General features: G+C 40.6%; 1 protein-coding gene across 2 annotated transcripts in view; it reads right to left on the bottom strand.

Moving 5' to 3' along the window:
* The window catches only part of Sk (small conductance calcium-activated potassium channel), a 252,814-nt gene extending 241,913 nt beyond the window's left edge, over nucleotides 1-10,901 (bottom strand). For both annotated transcript variants that reach the window (XM_076778213.1, XM_076778214.1), the window contains exon 1: nucleotides 10,476-10,901. The gene's annotated coding sequence lies outside the window, so the exon portion shown is untranslated. The remainder of the gene's footprint in view (nucleotides 1-10,475) is intronic.
* Between the last annotated feature and the right edge of the window lie 11,734 nt (nucleotides 10,902-22,635).

Genomic DNA, 22,635 nt, shown 5'->3' with positions numbered 1-22,635 from the left:
CGCTGACGACTAATTGCTCAAAATTTCATCGTCGACGCGTTCTTGGACTCGAATTTGCAATATCGAACAATTCTTGGGTTTACAGACAAAGGGTTTATGTATAATTCAACCCACTGTTCGCGTACGACTCATTTGCACGTTTATTTTTTGATCTCACAGAGCTATTGAATTAAGTTTCACGATGTACAAAGTCGAATTTACATTCTCGGAGGTAAACTGAGAGTTTATTGCGTCCTTGTAGGCGTACGTTTTCGGGTCTCGATTGCCCGATGAAAAATATACTCCACTCGGAAGGGAAGAGAAAACTTACGAGCATATTCGAAGTAAAGACGATGTCGTTTAAAATTATCTTCGGTCTCCTATATTAAAAACTTAATCGATTCAATTGAGATAGACTATATTTTACCTCGACGTTCTCGTATATTAAACTCGAAGCGACGTTTCCTTGCTGGTACCGAAACGAAATGAATTATCTCTCTCTCTTTGTACGGTGACTTCATTTGCATGTGACGTTCCAATGGATTTCAGCCAGAATTAGAGATCCACGGATAACGCGTCTCTTAACTCAAAAACTTGGGGAAAACCGCGACAAATCTGCTGGGCTCGATCACAGATTTCAATTCTGAACTTTCTCGGATACTTCTGATAAACTCTGACTATTAATAGCGATTCTTAAATTGCAAAGGGTATTAAAGGCTACACTTTGCGTTTTAGATACAGAAACTTCATCTTCAACATCTATTCTAATTAAGTCCCACCATTTTTCAATACAATCTGCGTTTCGATCGCGATGCTTTGTGTAACAAGAATAACTTCCCTCGGTGGCCTCGTTAGAGTCACAGGAAGATCGAGTAAAGATAATTTCTATCTCGAAGAAGATGTAAAAATACTTCGGAAACGAGCAATGAAATTATTCAATACGAAAATTGCGATATATTAAAGTATTAATTAAATGCTACGTTTTGATGTAAATACAAAGCAGGACGATTTATAAGGGCCTGTCGCGTCACACTTCTGTAAACAAACAACTCGTTCGATGTTTAACCAAGGAAAACTCGTGAACGTCGTGGCAAAGACGCGAATATCGCGACAGGTATCAAACGCCATTTTGAACACGCCAGTAAACACGAAAATGCCAGGAGACTTTGATCGGGAGGAATTCAGTAACGATTGTTTGGGAAAAGTTTTACCGTTCGATTCGATGATCGAAGGTATTTATAAAATTCATCCAAAATCCAAAATCTACGAATCTACGTCGTGTAAATCTAGCAGAACCTAGAAAAGCAACAAGTTGACGACGCAAAGAGCCCCGAAAGGAACGATGCTCATGCAAATTTCAGGAAAAGAGACAATCGAAATCGACCGTAAGCATCAATCTGAAAGGTCGTAGTTCTTTCGGTTCCCGGTGTCAATGGAACCGGATACAGTTTTCGTTTCGAGAAGAATGGAGCCCGGATTTCTGGCTGCCATTTGATCCGGCTCGCTAGGAACTGACCCTACCGACGGAGACAACGACCGGAAATCAACGTCGCGGCTTCGATTTCGCCGTCGATTTTCGACGCGCGATGGAAAATTGAAAAATCCTCGAGCCGCGTCGTGCTGTGCCATCCGTTCAGGGGAATCGACTTCCGATTCACGGTTCTTATTCGAAAAATAAAAAGAACAGCGAAAGAGACGCTTTCGCGAATCCGTTCGTTCCAGCGGGACAAATTGAATTTCAGCAACAGAACGACGGGAGAAAGATACGGCTATGTAAAGTAAGATCTACCGTACAAGGAACGCAATGACGATGGAGGTCGAAAATATTAATTAGGGTGACTCGTTCCATTCGCGTTTCAACTTTTTTGAAAAAATCTATTGAATGAACCTGACCTTACAAATCATAATTTATTACTAAACCAGACATTTTTATCGATAGAATTAATGAAATGGGAGCTTTGTAGAGGGTTGTCTCAACCCCCAGATATCATAATTCGTATCTTTGGGTTCTGTAGTTTTTTGAGAATTAAAATTTCCCGTAAATGTCTATTTATCACTAATAAACCGATGTAACTATTAAGTTTACAATATATATAATTATTTTCAAATATATTGCACTGGGACTTGGGGACTTTGATCTAGAAACCTTGCCTGCTTTCCCCTGGATACTTCCAATCCCATTTCGTGATCTCCAACTTGTGTTTCCTTTTGCTCGGTATCCCTAACATGCACCTCCATAATTCCTACAGTCTAAATAGCCCGGCTAACCGCAAGCAATCCTTTGCTACACTGATTCCTTCAGCCACCGAAACTGTTGCTTCGCAGTCCCGCGGTCGAATAGTCACATTTGGGACAACGCTTGGCGGTACTTAAGAAAACGTGTTCTTAAGAATGAAGAGACTACGCTTCTCGCGACTCTTCGTATTCGACAGTGTTTTTACGACGTGCCTAAGAGGTCATAAATTAGGTGGCTCCGCTCGACCACCCTGTAAACTAGTCTGCTTTTGTCACACTTGCTAACCCTTTTGCATTTCCCTTTCCTTGACCTGCCTTACTCATCTACCTTGACACGCTCCCTTTCTACAGAAATCTCTGACTAATCACAAACGATGCTTTCTCTTCTTACTACGATTTATTCTAATCAAATGACATTCTCCTCTACGAATCGAAGTACGATTTAATTTCAAATAATCTTTCAAACGTATACTATTTAATTTCGTTCAAGTTCGTACATGGTATGGCCACGAAAAAAGTAGATTTGTTTTACGAATACCACGCAAGTACAAAAATGTGTTGATTTTAATATATGAGACCCAACCACGAATGAGCAGCTTCATGATCGTGAAACTTGATGTCAAGAATTTTCTACTTTGTTGTTTGAAAGAAATGTGTATACTTTTAAAGAAACCTGGATACCTTCGGGCAAATTGCATGTCATTTGTGTACCAAAAAATTAAATTTGAAAAATCGGTTTATTCCCCAGAACGATTCTCCTCGACGACGTCTTCTTCATCTTGATCACGACGTGTAGGCGTGAGAGAAAGACAGAGCGAAAGAGGTGCGATTTATTTTTATCATGGACGCAGCACCGGAAGCTACGCTTTTTATTCGACGCAGAAGGTCTCGGTATTGCCGAGGGCTTTCGACAGAGAAAGTAGGGGGAGGAAAGCGTCGCGACTCCGGAAGAAAGTTCAAAGTGCCTCTCGTCGTATCTCCGAGAAATCCAGGGGTCTGGAGCATTTCTGTTGTTTCGCTGGAGACTTCGAAAAATTGCGTACGAAGAAACGCGGAGGCAACGGAGGTGACTCTTTGAGGTCGCAAAGTGTCTCGCGAAAATTACAGACTGTAACGTCTCTCGGAACGAATCCAATTGAAATCAACGTACGAGTCTGAAGAATATTCGAACAGACATAGTACGATCGTTAGACTGGGATATTTATGCAAATTCATATTCTTATTAATAGAATTAACGAAACGAGAGCTTTGTAGAAGCTTTTTTTAAGTATTTCTTATATTTTTGCATATTAAGTCACAGTCTAATGATCCGAACTGTTTTTACACGATACAAATTTTTAATCAAAGCTAAAATAAAATGGTGGTCGGACGAGATTCGAGCGAGAAACTAAAGTTCGCTGCACTATTCGCATTTGTCAGGTATTCGAAACTAATATGCTCGTATAATCGATGTTCGATTTTCATTATGCAAGACGTTGTTTGAAGTATGCAAACGCTTCCCCCGCCCCCTTTGGTTAAATTTAAACTTGTTCGTTGTCGCGATCGCGCGCATTTCCGTTTCGCCAACGTCTCTTCCCTTTTCGCGTCACGGAAAAATATCATTCACGCGCGAAACTCGCTGTTACCGAGTTTATTGGACGCTCAAACGTGCATTCGTGTGTACTCCTTTGTAAAATAAATTTATAGAAACTAATACTAATAATTAAAAGAATGTTACTATAATTTAATTCTAGAGTGGGGAGAATGTTTATTGACTCCAACTGGGAAGCCATCCATTGCCTTTTTTTACGTTCCTGGCATTGCTCCAAGCGATAACTATCTTTCATTGGGGCTCGCAGACTGTTTTAACAAAACGAGAATCGTGGAATAAAAATAAACTCCAAAGTTCCTTAATATTTGTCCACCAAAAAAAAGTATATCATGTGGCGATAACAGAGAAGAGTATATCAACTATTTAAATTAAATTGTGTCGTTTTATTATGTTTCTATAATGTTGAAATTAGTGAGCGTGCAAAAATGTTCTTTAAGATCGAGGAATTAAGAAGAATGGTTCTACGAGGACACCACCTGTTGGTGACACGACTATAATTCCGGAGCTTTCGCTCTGGGAGCACAATTATGTCCCTGGCATTTAATAATGAGTTCCCAAGTTTGAAACTTCCATAAAACAAATAAATAAAAGTGCAATACAATTCATGAGATCCCTTAAGGAAGATCAAGCAAGCCTCAAGAACTATGATTCGTCGAAAAATCTAACGTTATTACATCGAAAGCCCTCTAAACCATGCCATCGATGATAAAAAAGAAGATTCGATCTACCAACTAATAGCGAAAATAATAGGATTGGTCGAGTTAAGCGTTTCAGCCTATACGAGGAGCTCAACACAATATATTCTGGCTTCGCCAGAGTTTCGTACGACTCCCCCAGGGACACGACCCTTTGGAAAATGTACGAAAAAGAGACATAAGAGACCTAAAAAAAATCTAATGTTATTACATCGAGAGCCCTTCGAATTGTTCACGATAAAAGGAAAACTCGACCAGCCAACTAACTGCGAAAATAATAGGTCTGGTTGCGTTAAGCGTTTCACTCTACATAACAAGCTTAACAGAATAAATTCTTTTTTAGTAAATCAGCGAAGAAACGGCGAACAAATCACGTTAGATTTTTCGTATTCCATTTATCATTCTTAATTTTATTTAATTTCCTTCAAATTTAGGAACAAAAACATTTAATACGAAATCATTTAATAAAAATTCAATGGTCGTTAGGGGAACTTTTCTCTTAGCTTGACCAAAGTTTAAACTTTGCTCGTTCCTTTCGTTAGATCAATACAGATCGATACTGGACGCGGAATTCCGGAAGCGTTTCGACGATTAAAAGTTACTTGCATTTTAGTCAGTTTCCCTTTACCCAAGGCTGTCCTCGGTTCTGGTAGCTCTGGTCGCGTCGCTACATTTTACACGTCTCTCGAGAGATATCTCTGAAATTGTTGCTCTCGAAGCGCAGCTCGACGTTCATAAATTCAGCGCAGCTCAATTTAAATGCATATACCCGCGTCTGCATGTATCACTTTTCATTATTAAGTCTAGCGAACCCGGTCTCTAGGACCCTCGAGATTTTTTACCGAATTCCGGACTCCGGGAGAAAGTAATTTCGAAATATTTCGGAATTCCTCACCGTTCGCGATCTCGAAAATTTTACAAAATGGTCCGCGACAAAATTCAAGAAGCGCTTCTCAATTTTGTTAAACATATCATTCGTAAGCTCCAAGACTTTCCAATTTTATCAAGAGACTTCTGTGGTCAATTCTAAAATTATTTTTAAACGTAGAATCCTTAGTTTTATTTTTATTAATGCTCCATCGCGAGATGGCGGATCAAAGTCTCAACGCCTAAACTCATCGTCGGATTCGAAACCAATAAATTCGCGTCTATAGCGTTGCATGAAAAACCATTAAAAATGACAAATGGTTGCATCGTTCCCTAACTACGAGAAACAGAGAATTCGCCTAAGTATTTTTGTCTTTTAACGACAACTGTTTTCGTCTCGACGGTACATAAACTTCAAAATAAAGCGAAATTTGCGAGCATCGGGGAACCGAGTGCACCGAAAATAAGCACATTTCTCAAATTTCTTCCCATAATACTCGACTTTATTTCAGCGCCAGGCAATATAGCGACGCGTGACATACTGCAACCAGATTGCGACTCTCGCGGCAGCAGTTACAATGTGTTTTCGCTCTTTTCCAAAAGTAAACACAGCCTTCAACGCGCGAAGAGTACGCGCTAACATCATCATCGTTTTGCCCGTGATCGCTCACCGAGCATAAAAACACCCAAGTATGTTTACACAAACGCTCAGACTCAATTTTGAAACCTCTCAATGTGCCACCGTAAAAAATAACGCTACCATCCGAACAGATATGCCGCTGGAAAGATTTACGAACATTTAAACGTTTCCATGCAAAAATAGATGGAATCGCGACGGACGGGAAACGTTATCGTTGTTGCATTCCTTTTAAATGGAATATTTAATTTTCCAATCGCGAAAGAAAGTATAAATCCACAGAGTGGCCGTAAATATTACCGGCGATAGGGTAAATTTGCAAATGTCGAATGTATTTGCAAATTTACTTTTCCCCGAATTAACAATACGTTTTGAACGTCGCGAAGACTACAAAAGAAACAGGAAGTTTGATCCTCGAAAGATGCTTATAAAAAGAAAGACGAGATAATGGAACGAACAATGGACCGAGCAAGCAACAAAGGGTCGAAGGTTCTTTGTAGGAGCAAGAATTCGGAAATTCCTCGACGCAACAGCAACTTCATTAGCCATTCGTCGCGCGAATCGGTGTAATTAATTAGACTGGCTCGAATGGATGGTCCTCGAAATATAATATTCCCGTCGAAAATTTCGAACTACCTGACGCGCGAGAAGGCGAAACTAATTTCCATTTTTCGAGCCGCAAAGTTCGTTTCCCGTATAAATTTCCGCAATTATTCGTCTGCTCGAAATTATAACGCCGTTACGATTCGCGTTTCATTATTCGACTCGTTCCGCCAGATACGTATCTTTCCTTTCGACGATAAATTTATTTGAGCAAATCAGGCGGGAGGACATTTTTTCTTTTCAAAGTCAATATCTCTCTAAGAAATATATTTTGTTTACTTTATCGCGTCTTTTATAGGACGTATCGTTTATAGAACGTATAATTCGTGAGAATAAAAAGTTCATTCCTTTATCAAAACATCTTCTATTATGTCCTACGGGCACCTAGCGTGAGGATTGCGTTTCGTGTTTCATTATACGGTCCCTTTTCCACTCTGTTCGCTACAAAACCGCATCTAGAATAGTCTATCTTAGCTGCCTGATCGTTATTTACCCCGGAATACCATTTACACCCTTCTGTTCGTGCCCGTTTAATAGCAGTATTTACCAACTGCTTAGCATCCACGTGGACTCACTGTTACACAGCCCGTTTCGAATGGCACGCCAAGACACTTTCAACGAAAGAAATTCGTAATAAAAATTCTTACGAGGCCAGAGAAAGAGTCAATTTAAAAACAAATTTCATCCCGCTATCTCCTGGCTACTTTAATTAATATTAACCCCTCGCGAGCTAAACGGTGCCCATGAACGCTCGCGTTTTCAACAGTTCGTGCTTCCTGGGAAATGAAAAACGACAAAAAGTTTTCCCAGCGAAATACCTGCGCCCTTTTTAACCCGTCCAAAGAAGCGCCGACTAATCCCTTATTTCGTCGCAGTTTCTTCGGATTCTTTTTCCCCGTTATCGTCGCGCGAACTCGACGGTATAAATTACTCGCTCGCAGGCCTATTTGCGCTCTTTTCACCACTTGTACCGCGAAGAAAGCCACACGAAGTCCCGCTACCGGTTGCATACATACGTAAAACCCAAACCTTATCTATTCGTGGCTTCCGTTAATAAATTCCGCCACCTTTTTTCCCCGCGACACTTAAAGTGCATTAACCCGAAATCCAGTCAAGATAAATCGCCACCACTCAACGGGTTCTTAATTGCATCCCGAAACAGGAAACGTCCATTATTTAAACGAAGCAAAATACACGTCGAAACGTTAATTTGATTAAAATCTATCGTGTTCGAAAATTACTAAAAATATTGAAGCATTCACGTAATTTCAATTTATACGATAACGATGCGTAGCAGTTACATTTTACCTGTTTATATTCCTAAATATGTTTCCACCAACGGCGTAATCGAGAATTAATTGGACAATAATTACTCGAATCGTTAGACCAACTCGAATACGAGAATAAATTATTCAACCTCGTTACAATGCGAATCGATACGATAAAACTGATTTCTTTTAACAGATTAATGGTTAATCAATTATGTTGGTGAATCGTCAAAAGATCTTCGAGTTAAATATTCGAAACATTATATAAGAAATTAATTATAAATCTGAACAAAAAATATTTTGATATCTCTTGCAAACTTTTGAATAATTTCTCCGTGTAATCGTCCATTTTGCCATAACGTATCAATTCGCGGAACGATTTTATCTTGCCTGGTGCCTTCCGGAGAACAGATTACCGTAGAAGACATCGCGTTTCATTTCCACTAATTGTCTCTTATTGTCCCGTACGAAATTAAACGGGAAAGCTCGCTAGTGGAACAAGGAAGTGTCAAAGGGTACGGTTCAATTATCCCGACCCTGAACACAGTTCGCGAAATAGGCGTATCGTGCAACGGACAAACAAAGAAACGATATGCATCATGAAATTTTCATTTTCCTCCAGTTGTTACGCGCCGTCATGTAGGCGTATTTAAACGACGAGTATAACAAACAGCGATTCAACTTCAATCGATCATTATACAGTAGCGTGCTCGTGTGACAACGAGATCAAAACTTGCACGTGTAACGTGATTCATTAGAATTCACGATTATTTTACCATTTTTCCTCGCGTAATTGGAACGGGTATTATACTGAAATTTGATGAGAGATAGAAAAAGAAAGTATATTTTTCTACCACTTTACTTTTTTTTATATGCACATCGATGCACTCTTTTCTTTTTGAATGGTATTTAGAAGTTTTTTCAATAAGATTAAACGTCCAATGCTTTTCTTTAATTTGAAAATTAACCATTAGCGTTGACACGTCGAAATACGTTTCAACGTTGCTTTGTAGATTTAGCTACTCGCTCGATGTAGCTTTATGTCACTCATTCTCGACGTTCTACCTTATTCACTATACCCTTCAAGTGCTACGTTGAAGATGGAACAATTCTGGGAAGAAATTCTCTAGCGACTCTTAGTTAAAGATAACTGGCAGTTCCTATTATTAATCTTATAGGGTTTGCATAGTATAAAACGTTAAAACTTAGATGACGTTCGAGCGTTTTTGTTTACCAATTATTTTTAACGAATGGATGCTTTGTTTAGAATGCAAACAGGAGTCAGTTATTCCCGATCTTCAAAACAAACAAAATATTTCGATGTTATTCCTTTCTGTAGGATTTAAAAGTCAATACTGCTCGATTGTTTGAATGAAGCATTTGCGAATATAATGAAAGGTAACTTTTCATTTGTATTCCATGAGAATACTCTGCAATATATAAAATAAATTCCACAGAAATCGTATCATGTTGCATCGCATTCTAATCGAATGGAATTGAGAACTCGAGAGATAAATGAAAAGAGAAAATCAATTTTTGTTTGTTTTTGGTATTCTTGACAAATTTGATTTCTAAAATACCACGATCAAATTTGGAATAATAATGGAAATATAACGAATCTTCCGCAGTAAATCACTGTTAAAAAATGGTCACTGTAACGTTATTTAGGAAGTTCCAATAACGAAAACAATTTTATTGTCGGGTAAATCGCGATTAATCCTATCATTTGCATATTGACAATTGAGTTCTACATCACGTATTACGGGAGCAATAAATATTAATATGGGACAAATCTTTGTAAAGTATTGCCAGGATCAAGATCTCTGCTGCATCGCTGCAATCCATCTCACAGCGCGAAACTCAACACGCAAAGCAGGATTATTAAAAAAAAAAAGAAAGAATCGCTAACAAAGAAGTTATTACATGACTTTGGAGGAAACGAGCCACGATAAGCCAGCAAATTTTATCAGTAGTCATAAAATGACCGATACTAAAGCTTTCAACACTCTTTTCTCGATATCTGTATTTTTTTAAAATGGTGCGAGACTATTTAACTTGAGACTTTAATTACACATGCGTGCTAATGTTCTTTATAATTACACAGACTTTCCTCGTTTCTTTAACATTTTTACAGCAAATCAATATTTTTACATATCTGTACCTGCATAACCTAAAAATTGATCTACTTAACAGCTTCGTTTTACATGAAGCAAATGTGAAATTTAACTGTGTTACTATAACGTATATATAATTCGTAACGGTTAAGGTCCCCGTGAAAAACAAACGGTCGACTGTCGCGAAAAGTTTCAAGGGTATTGGTCTGTTGGCAAACGCTATCTAACGCGACTCGAGTACGATACGGAGCCGGTGACCGCAGAAATCGTAGGATCGAGGGTCGAACCGCGAGTAGGTGGCGCGCGTAGGGGGTGGGAGCGGTGAAAAGAAATAGTCAGAAGTGATGGGGGGAGGGGGGGGGGAGTACGGAACACATTACGCCGAACGGAATACCTGTCGTGCTACGGCGCGTCTGGCGTGGTTTATTTTTCCGGGGACAAAGTCTCGCGTGCCAATGGCACCGTCGGCGTACGTTGAACTCTTACCTCAACGTCCCTCTGCATCGAGTCGAGAGTGCCAGAGTCACGTTCATCCGTCCGTGAAACGGCGTTCCTCCGGTCGCATGTCCTCTCCTCCGTGGCCGTTGAAACGATCGAATCCGTCAAGCGCGAACTATCCGCCCGGTGTCCGTCCGTTGGTCGGTCGGTTCTCGGTTTCGCGGCAAGATTTAACCTCCCGACAGCGCGTACGCGCACGAAACACACTACAACACTGGCCGTCGTTTTACCACTGGTCCCCGTAACTCCATCCGAGTCGCCGTACCTCCCTCGTCCACGGTTCCGGCAACGACGACAACGAGCCTCGCTCGGGCGTGAATTCGCGCGAATAGAAAACACGATCGAAAAGGCGAGCAAGCGAGGGAGAGCGAGATAAGGGCTGGCACGCGTGCAACCGCGCCGTCAGCCGGCCAACAGGACACACCACGACAGACTGAAAACGAGGGTAGAAAACGTGGTTACCTTCGCGACGCCCTCGTGCTTCGTCGGCCGGCTTCGGGCCGTCTCGCTCGCCGCTCAGGGCCGTCGCACTCGCCGTCGGCGCCATTCGGGTCACGTGGTCGTGCATGGGGTGAACGACGCGACCGTCGCGTCGCCTCGTTTGCACCAACCGTCTGTTTCTATCTGTATCAACGCCGGATGCATCAAATGTTTGGACTATGGATTACGCTGACAATTAACTCGTATCCATGACGCGCGTGTCGGACGACAGATACGCGCGACACGAAAGGTAAATGCGCCAGTAATCGGAACTCTCGAGAGACAGTATTCCATGTCAACGAAGTTTGTTAGAGTCCTGTCGTTCTTAGATGGTAAGTCATACTTTGTATTGCTGTCTTCTACGTACTGATGTCTCTCAACCTTAATTTAAAAACAATATTACCGTGCAAGTTCGATTCGATGCAAATATAATTACATGGCATGCAACAGAATATTCCGCGAAGCATTCTAGAACGAATCTCCCAGAGGATAACCTCAAAATACGTTCAACAGAAATTGATCATTGTACCTTTCACCAATTAGTTATCAGTATCCCGTGATTATATCAGTGCGATGCACGAGCATGAATGACCCGCAGCGATTCTTTTGTGCGAAAACAAATAACCACGTTCCGAGCCACGCGTTTCAAATTCATTTAGTCAGAAAATTCTTTTACGGTTCGTTCCGGCCGTTCCATCGCGTTGTAGTTTCTATTCAACTCTTCGCGAGTAAACTGTATTTTTGCAGATGGCGTGTTGGTACTAGAAAAATTAAACTTGTTATTTGAAGTTCCTACGGATAGTTTTCGATATGTTAGTCGAACAAAATATTGTTCCTAGCAACTCTTTATATTCAAAAATATGTGACACGGATCTTTAGCAAATATTCATTATTTTAATTCGTGTTTTTATTCTAATCCAAATAATGTCTGCTAGAGCAACGTTATTTCGAGATGCATTCACCGCAGCATAAAAAATCGTAGAAGAAAGGAAATACCTTGATTAATTGTCGGAATAGTGCAACCTGTCGTGCGGCCTCTTTTTAGAACAGAACCGATTCGACGAATGTTCAGGTATGTTTGCGCGATCCGAGAAAACACGAGATCTCCAGCAAGTGACGAAACCAAGCAGAGTAGGAAACAAAATGGAAACCGTAAATATATTTACGTAGACGCATGTAGAAAAACATTTCCGTGCATTACGACATAAATAATGCTGTACAACGTGACAGAGTTATCTCGATATCAGAAGATTTCCCGGTGGACCGCGAGGGAACCTTTCGGACGACGATACCCGAAGAAAACGAGGTTTAGAGAGACTTCCGAAGATGCTTTATCTGAGAAATCGAGGCAAGTTTGCCTTCTGCGAATTTCAAACGGCAAATGGAAAATAAATTATCTTTAACCGTGAAGTTTGAACTATTTTAAACCGAACGAACGAGCTTCTTCGCGATGAGCTAAAGGTTTACGAGAGGACTAATACTGTGTAAGATTATTTATAATTCGTTAACCGTAAAAAGTAACGGCCGATTGATGTCTTGGCTCCTGGGACCACTGCACTATTTCGATACGAAATGGTTGAACAACTCGGAAGAATAATAAAAAGAATATAGATCGACAGAAGAAAATAAATTGTCCCGGAGAACGTGTAATTTTGAAAAAAACATCGAACTGATCCGCGACATTAAGATAAATTGCACAGACAGCTGATGTACAAGTTTGTTTAGAAAATCTTTCCAACGATGTTGACATGTTTTACAGTTATTTTTAGCTCTTCGATTTTTCATTTAATCAAATGATTTATACAGAACGACAATGTTTATTTTAAAAAGCAGTATTATCCTTGAAAGACAATGGTTCTTTAATTTTAATTAATTAACATTGAGGTTCTCCATTTCTAACCTAGTCGTGCTGCTCTCGATGGGAATTGACGCATCGTGAGCCCAGAGCGACCGAAGGGACCTTAATTTATGGGCCAATTTCCTTGAAACAGGGATTCTTGTGCAGTGTCAGTAGAACCTCCATGCAAGACGAATGCATTAGGATCGTAATCATTACGCAAATTAGAAAGACACGCTGATCTTTGTCGTTGATGAGTCTCTGACCCATCGAATAATAAAAAATTAAAAAATTGCTACCTAGGAGGGCCAAAATAGCTTTCTATCGCAATCTATTACTAATGAGAATTTTTTGCTCGGGTTAACCAAAAAGAATTACGCGCGAAACAATTTTTCACCCGATCGTATTTAAAACTTTTACTGGTAGTACACTGGGATAAAAGATAAAATTAAAACATGGCACTCTGGGGAGCAGTAGTTCGGTAAACTACGGATTAATCGTTTACAGTAACTGCGACTTCCTCGTAAAAGGAACTTGCGTTCATGCCTGCAAGATGCCGTCGCTAATAATCGAAGAAAAAGCATCATCTCGAGGAAGCTTTTATCTTTCAAACGGCATCGAGTTTCATCGAAACAGCGCTCCTGTTAGGACGCGATAATTCTTCTAAAAAGCATTGAAACCCGATGAAACCAACCGCAAACAAATTATATTCCTCGCGATCTTTTGTTAGCCCTTTGAGCTCTTCTATAGCTACCACTGTTCCTTCTGGATCTTATCTGCGTCACGACAGGGTCCCCCGAGCGATCAAAAGCTTGTAATTATCCCCATTCGAACTTTGATTCGGAAACCCAGTGGTGTGTAAAAGTTCTTTTTGAACGCAAGCACGAAATTGCAACATGTGATTAAAAATAAACAAGTTATCTATGCGACGTGTCTTTAATAATCGTTTATTTTTCACTTCGCTGTAAATTTGATCGTTACGAACACATTTCGGCAGATTTCATCGATATTGTGAAATACGATTCTCCGGTGTATCGTTCCCGGAATTTCACTGAAATTTCGTAGCAACCCCATTTGCAAATCACAAGCGTAATTATGATATAATATAGTAAATGAAATAATTACAACATCGGCGAAAGTATTGTGTGGCTACTTGGTTGGCAATGGCGCCAAACCGATGTCGAACGGATATTGATTAGCAAGAGAAATGTATCGTCGCTAAAAAACGAGGATAAATTCGAAAAAAATTCCCAAATGGAAAAAAATGATAGACTAGAATTTTTATCTGCGGAGGGCTTCATCAATATTGCGAAATACGATTCTCCGGGCGTATCGTTCGCGGAACTTCGGCGAAACTTCGAAGCGACCTCGTTTACGGGCCATGAGCGTAGACGTAGTATAATATAATGAATTAAATAATCTCGTAGAAGACAGTCCCACTCAATGGATTGCCCTCTTGAATTTCTTGGTGGATTATCTCGTTGAACCGATGCGATCGGACAGTATCTTCAACTTGCAGGCAGTGTACAAAGTTCTGTACAGCGTGTTTCAAGATAAATTCCCCTCGATACTGTTGCTAAAATCTTCCACTAAATGGAAGATACGAAACTACGTAAGAAGACGAGTTTAGATTTTAAGATTTTAACATAATTGCTGATTGCATGGGCCGTGGTGGACCAATAATGGACAAAGGTCATCAACCATAACACCATTAGACTACTCCTCTGCGGAAATATATAAATAGCATCGTTTGTAAAACTGTAATCAGGACTCATGGAAACACGAAGAGGTAAATCATCATGCAACGGTAACAAAAGAAAAATTTCCTAGTAGATTACAGTACTTACGAGTCTGAGAAACGAATTTGGTGTGTATTACGTAAATACGGTACAGAATAATAAAGACATCAATTGTCGTCTCTTACAGGAACTCCTGCTTCCCTGCGACTTTACATCCTGATAAGATTGCTTCATAACACGTGGTTGAACTTTAATATTCCAAATATGTGGTCTTGAGTACCCTAATAAACTAATGCTGAAACGCTGAAAAAACATTTCGAACAGGGGGGACGAGCGAGAATAGAGAAAGAGTGCAATATGTAATTCATGTGAAACTGGGTAATATGGTGTGAAAGGACTAGATGTGAAATGTATCTTAAGCACCCTCCATAAAGAAATTCTGAACTCTGAACTCCGAATGTTCCAAACAAAGAAATCCTTTTAACCTATCATATTCTACAAGAAAGGTTGCGAATCGTTCAATTTTAAAATGCTAGAGAAGCCACTGTCGAATTAAATTGTATTGCAAGAAAAAAAAATAAAATGGGTTGCAGTGTGAATGGATTTTTTCAATGTGCCGGACCTGGAACGGTCCCTTATATCCGCGATCCATCGATATCGCGAAATACGATTCTCCGGCGTGTCGTTCAATTCGCTGAAACTTCGAAGCGACCTCGTTTGCGGACTGTGTGTATGTATGTGTGTGTGAGTGCGTGTGTGTGTGAGCGCGAGTATCAGCTTCGTGACAACGGGTGGGCGCGCGAGTGCCTGGAAATTCGTCTTTGCGACGGAAAAGTTTTTCAGGACGGAGCATCGTCGCGACCCGGATGTCAGGTTTCGTACGGCGAGGGAAGAGCGTCGGTCGCTCAAATGTCAGAGACCTGGGGAAGTTGTGTCGCAGTGTCGTGCCGCTTGCAACGACCTGGCTGCACGGTTCCACGTTCAACCCCGTTGTCGATTGTTCATGGTACGCGATATATTCGTCGCCATGACGACCGGGTGCTCAAAGTGTACACGCCGATGACGCATATTATATAACGCTGGTTACGCTTTGAAAGATAAGAGCGTACTTATCCTCGTGACAGAACGAGATTGCGATCTACTTATTCGGGATACGCAACAAAGGGAAACGCTACGGGTGGAATTAAAGTTGCGTGAGCATTAGGGAGATAGGAAATGTTCCTTTGCGGTTTATTATCGAGTGGCGAAGTTGAGAGGAGATATAAGAGCTTTTAAATTTAATTTTTCATTTATTTTATATATAGTTTGTACGCTTCTTGCCGGGTACTTGATGTATATGAAATTTAATTTTTCTGGAAGTGAGTGCTCTTTGAAACCAGAAGAGTCACCATTTGTGGATAAATAGCTCGACTCTTACAAGACAGTTTCCAAGGAATAGAACATAGAATCGAGTGACGAGTGACTCAGGGGCATCAAAGAGTTAATCAGCAAATGTAGCAGCTAGGTACTATGATCTATTAGGTATAATAGGTATTGTAGAGGGTGTGAAACTTCCTTTCGAGTGTTCTCGTATGGGAACGTCTTAGAACTAAGGGATCTGTTGCACTGCTAGAATTTTTAAGAACATTTGAATAGTGTACCATTATGCAGCCTCAAAATTATAACTTTCTACTCCTTTTATTTACGTTTCACGTCAGTTTTATTGTTATTAATGGAACATGTTTGCAAATGAGATTTTATTAGCTATACACGCCACGAAATCTGTCAGAGCTAACAGAGAGCTCGGAATCTACGTCCATTTTCTTAATTTACCGGGAACGTTGCTTACCATTCTCATATTTAATACTAAATAGGAACATAAAAAACTGGGGAGATTTACGATAAAAATACTCCGCACTTACTGCTCACGAAGACAAACGCGTACGATGCAAGGGTCTTAATGTAGCCCAGCTAATAGACACCGTGACTAGTATAAATTTTGGGGAGATCCTTATTCGAGATTCTCTTTTCCAATAAATTAGGCATTCGATTCGTGGGCGTTCCAAATTAATAATACAATTCAGTACATCTACAGAGCACATCTTCCACTATATATTGGTGTTTTTCAAATCCAATCGTACAGTTTATTTATCTTTCGAATCCTCGTTTGAAAATGGAAATTATTCTGTTCAACGACCTCGTAGTATTATTCTAGGATTAATTGATTCTATGTTATCTTTTGCATAACTGCAGCGACTCCTTTTGAATACTGCTCTCAAATTGCAACCATCGTACGTAACTCGACTTACACGTAACTTTTACCCTTAAAAGTCGTCGTCGGAGGACGAGCAGGCGAAAAGTAGGCCTCGGTTTTACGTTCGTTCGCGTAAAGACATCCTAGTTTGGCGGCGGGGGCGTCAGGTGCGGGCAAAGTAAATGCAAAGTCGTGAGCAAAAGTCTTGGCTGGAGAAGTGGCACGGAAAGGAGGGTCGATTTATGGTCATTAAATAATGTAGCGAAATTTATTCCGCGGCCGCCATTCCGGGAACTCTTGGCGTTAAATTTTCAGCGCACCAACGTGTGTCTACGCTTGCGATATTAATGGGAGGCGTGTAATAGGGATCCGATAACTGGCCGACAGCCAACAATCGACTCTCCCCTCGCTTCATCGCGAGATTCCGTGGTCGAAGGAGTCGCTGGAGTTTCGTACGCCCACGTGTTGTACGGGCCCGATAGTTTCGCGCTACGTGCGGTTTTCACGCCGGAAAACCCGACGTCCGGCGTTTTCCTTCTCGCCATTAACGCAGCTGCAGTATTTTCCAGGCACTCTGAAAAATTCAGGCACGACGAGAAAGTTGCTTTCCGTTTCCCGCGTGATCGAAATAAATTTTTCGCTACCCATTACGCCGCCCTCCTTTCTCGCTGGCGAGAGCAACAAATTTTCTTCTTACGAACGCGGTCGGTTGCTCTTTTCTCCTCGCGATCGTAACGGTTTTGCGGCACTTTGCTTTTTGCGGAAATCACGGTGCGGGTAATTCGTTTGGAAGCCACTGGGAAAATACCCTTTGCAGCGGGGTGGTTTCGGGATCGAGTTTCAACTCTGTTATGAAGACACCGGACACCTTCACAAATAGAAGCTGGTGTAATGGAAGGGGTGGTACGCTTCGAGTACTTAGGCATCTTTCCAGGAGGGATTGGAAAATCAGCAAGGGGAGATTGTTTCTGCTAGGGACAAACGACACACTGATATTGGCATGTGTCGTATATTTCAAAATTTAATGGGTCATTGGTTACCGATCAGAGCTGTTATAAAATCGTTTAGCTGGGGTTCGACCAGTATCTTGAATTTTTATTGACGAGGGACGTCGAATTTAGTAAGAATATAACAGAGAAAATCGTAGAAACGATAAGAAAATTTAAAGTGAATCTGTAGGGTCACTTGGCGTAGGAAAGATTCCTGTTTTATAAAATAATAAATTTAGCAGTACTGCGTGAAGCATCCCATATTTTTCATTCTGTGACAGATAGCAACAGTTTTCCTCTGCTATGTTCCAGAACTGATGGAACAGTAAAACTGGGAGAGGCTTTAGCAGAGAGGCTTTAGGAGAGACTTTAACAACAAAGATTCTGAAGGAAAGGGAAGCGCGATAGCCAGAGAAAGTAAAAAGAAAGAAGAAATCACAGATGATAAACCTATTTGTACCAATGCCAACTGTATCTGGCTGCAAGCAAGGAGGTATAGAGAACCGGCGAAAAACAATGAAACGGATAAGAAATATGTTAAGAGACTTATGACTCGAAGTACGCTTTTGGGAAGGTATATCAGATGGGGTGAAACAAAAGAAAGAGTCGGATAAAATACGAGAAGGCGACACTCCCCTTTTATATGGGAAATAAATAAACTGGATTTACAATAGACAGAGGAATGGTCTACAACTAACACCATGGAGACTAAGGAAAAGGATGAATAACATTTATTCTTTCATTTCCTAGTTCTGATTGAAATACATATCCGACTTCTTCGTTTTATAACATAAAATACACTGCTTCGAAGGAGAACAAAATGTTAAGAAGAGTCATACATGAAATTTTTAAATCCTTAATCTTAAGCTTTGCGATGTCTTTGGTTACTTAGTGGTAAACAACGCTCACCTTATGATCGTCGATGGTAAGCAACAAGCTTGGCAACAAGATGTCAGCGCTCGAGTGATCAGGAACGACCGAGAGGTAGGACGAATCGAAATAGTTCGTCCGTAGACCAAGCAGCCAAGTTAATCGTCAACTGTCATCCTACAAAAAACCTGGAATCGAAATTCTTCGGTACCTCTGGTACGTTCAGAGAATCTGGGTCTCGCAGGCCTACATTTGGCCATTAGTGCGTTCCTGATTGTTGCTGACCACTGCTGACCAATGCTGACCATCACTGATAGTTGTCAACAAGTAGTAAGTCCATTTCACTCATTCATATTATTAACAAAGAAAGAACCTGTTTATTTTATTTCATTGTATGGTTTTATAATCTGATAGACAGCCAGCTGAAGTTGAATTATTTGATCGTCACGAATGTTTTTTTCCCCTATGTCTAACCTGTACTGTTAAAACTAACCCAATCTCTCGATTCAACAAATAATCGATACGAAGAAGATTTTGTTAGATATACTGAAATTGTGTCGCCCATTTGTTACTTCCCTCCTACGTGTTGCTGCAGTTTGCTTTCGATGAATTTTCATTTTCACACGACCGCCGCAATAGATTCTCATTTATGGCTCTTGTACTTTTCAAGAAACGTAATATTTCCCTCGTGTCTGTTCGCTTGTCGGTTAAAGGGGTTTTCTCGTCTCGTAATTTTTCACGCCACACGGTTCCTACTGTCGCACAATGCTGGTCGATGGAATCGCATCAGTGGCCCCGTTACGACGCCCGATATAGTTTAAAAGAAAAGAATAGTGGAAGTTGGAGATAGACGTTTCCGTCACAGCTTCATGCAAAGGCGTCGTAAAATATCTAATACTATTGAAAAATTCCTTACCGAAAATATAATTTTTGGCCAGAAATGTCTGCCCGAATTTTCATGCGAATCTTTAAAACGTTATAACTTCTGAACGGATTGGACGATTTTAATGTTTAAAAAAGCAAACTACGCGTATTTTGATGAAGAATATGTACAAATCGCAAAAATATTCGAAAAGTTGGTCCTCGACCCCGCAAAATGAGAAAAACCTCATAAAAATGGTCCAATTTTCAAACAGCCACAACTCCTACAATACTGAATATATTTCAATGAAACTTTTTTCTGAAGTAGAGCTCATGGGTACCTACAAAAAAGTATTAGACAACTTTTCTGTAGGGCGTCAAACAAAATTACTAAAAATGAAAAACTGATTTTTAAGAAAAATCGACAGGGGGTAGGTGCCTAAATTTTTCGGCAAAAAAAAAAATTTCGAATCGTTTTAAAAAAATTATTTTTAGTTGCGGGGGTCGATTACAATCATATTTGGTGAATAGACATACCCCCGAAATCTTACTCACTTTCGAGAAAAAAATTCAGTACGGTCGGAACTTTAAACGTTAATAACTGTTTAACAAAGCCTTCATCAACAAATTGGTATTCTTGATTTTCGTCTTATTTTTTAAATTTTTCCCAGGGGTGGCCGAACACCCTGTATAAATATATAAAAAAAAAAAATACATCAATAGACATTTAATCCAAGAAATCAAGTGTATTATTTTTCAATATAATTTCTAAAAACAGGTATTTTTAAAAACTGTTCTCATAGGTGAAATCTTTGTTGAAAAATGCTTAATCGTCCAGTTTTCCACCCCTAGGACAATAGTAGTGATTTTCACTATTTTATTATGCCATAAACAAGCCACCAAAGTAGTTTTCTCGTTAGTTTTGTTAGATACTGTACATTGTAGTAATTCACACCGATGTGTAGAGCGGGGGTGGAAGATCTCGGTGGAATCGCAGTCGAAATCTGTACGTTATCGCGTAACCGGTGGAAACTTTTCATCGAGTCAGATCATTGACCCACAATCGAGAGATACTCGGCCGGATAGGGCACGCGATGCATTAAGAACGAATTTAGTCGACGTACCGGCGCAATTCGGTGCATGCATTTCGGGTTGCATATGCATTCGCGTGACTCGCCTCCTCGTGATAATTGAATTCACGAAAACTTAGCTGACAAACTCCCGCCCCGGCGGTCATTCGGCCCGAAATCTCGCCGCTTTCGAGACGGTTTAACGGTTTCCAGACGGTACGTGGAACCCCGGAGACCTGCTTTTTAGACATACCGCATGCAACGCGAATTACGGTCGTGAACTATGGATCCGCCATCAGGACTGCGGTCGGGGCTCGCGTGTGTTCAACCCTTACGGTCATTGATTTGCACCGTGTGTATTTATTTCGAGTACTTTGCCTCGTGTTTCACTTTAATATTCTCCAGCGTTCCAATTACTAATCTTTTGTTAATTTAGAAGCTCCATTAAAAGCTCGTTGCATAAATCCTCCACGATCTTCGACTTGTACCGAGTACTTTCTGAACTTTTTGGTCGAAAAGAATTTTTAACGTAATCACCGTGGCCCATAAAGCTTTTCAGGCGTTTAAATTGTTATCTTTTGAGATTAACCAATTATTCAATTATTAAAAACAGTGGATTCGGGGCACAAATTTCGCAGAAACGTGATTACCGCTGTTCAAAATTGCGTACGTGTCCTTTCTACGTTTTGGTTTCGTTGGAGCGCTATTCTGACGAGAGACTATATTTTTACGCGGACACATACGTTTCGTACGGCACATCCGTTTCGTGCATCCGCACGCGCGTCAATTAGTCGTGATGGATACGTGGAAAATAACCGAAGAAAAACGATAGTAACCGGCCCCTAAACACGCTGCTATTGCCCAGTTTCTGCAACAAAATTCAAAACCAAGAGCTGCTCGAGGTCCACGATGTCAATAATGGCGATAAAGATTTCAATCGAGAAGAAAATATAGAGACGCAATACACACTTCGCGAAGACGTATGGCTCCTATCCCTCTCGATACAGAAACCGATAAAACTTTCTATATATTTCTGCTGTTTGCTGTCCAACTTTATACGCAATCACCTTGGCTGAGTATTTCGAGAAACTTTCAAGTATCTACGTATTCGTCATACATATGTAAGCCTATCAATTTTTCTTTCGTCTGTTTCCATTATTATCGTTATTTGGTGAATGTTTCGCAGGGAAATAATTTCTCATGTGGAGCATTATACTGATAATTTCCACGATCCAACGTCATTCGATGAGGGTTAAATTACATTATCATTTAATTTAATTTACTTTCTTGGTGATTTTTTACCAATTTTTTTACCAGAAGTCGATCAAATTTTATTCGCGATCACCTAATAAAAATTTGAAATCCCTTCCGAAGTTAGCTTTTGTTTAAAAACTTCGTTTACGAACAAATAAAAGTTAGTGTACAAACGAATCTGAGATTTTGCTTCGTTTACATCGATTAAAATCTGCGTGTCTTCGATGGAAAGTTTCCGCAGCGCGAGACGAACGCGCGGAAGGTGGGTTTGTTTGAAAATTAATCCGCAAATACCTGCGGATTTAGCTTTCTCGCGGGGCAGTCTCGCCCGGGGAAATCGCAAATTGCGGCTGGAGCCGTCTCCATCTGGCAGAAAAGAAGATTAGATTACTTAGAACTGTCCCCTCGAGTTCAGCCGTAAAGAGGTTTATCGGCAGACCGAGAAGGGAAGGAAGATACCGAAAGAAATTCGACGCGTTGCTTGTCGATGTCGTAAAGGCAGCGGGAATCGTTAAGGTGGATCGGGACTCGAAACAACGGGACGAACATCAAGAAAAGCCGAGTTCAATAAACTTTCGAATAAAACGGTTGGGTTATTGATCTTCTCGTTACGTCACGTCGCCTCTTTTCCACCTGGTCGACCGCCCGGAATAGAACCGCGGGCTGCACTTGCGTTTTGTATCGGGCGATCCTAAAAAGTGCCTCCGATCACGAACGCTCCCCCGAACTTCGATCTTAATCGTAAATCCGCTAGACGCGTATCTCACAGTTCCTTTTAAACCCAAGTTAAAACCATCGTCGAACACCTTTCTTCG

Source organism: Colletes latitarsis, chromosome 11, assembly GCF_051014445.1.
Source record: "Colletes latitarsis isolate SP2378_abdomen chromosome 11, iyColLati1, whole genome shotgun sequence".
In the NCBI taxonomy this organism is placed as follows: Eukaryota; Metazoa; Arthropoda; class Insecta; order Hymenoptera; family Colletidae; genus Colletes; species Colletes latitarsis.
The sequence above is the reverse complement of the archived record's forward strand: the minus strand, read 5'-3'. Positions and strand labels throughout refer to the sequence as shown.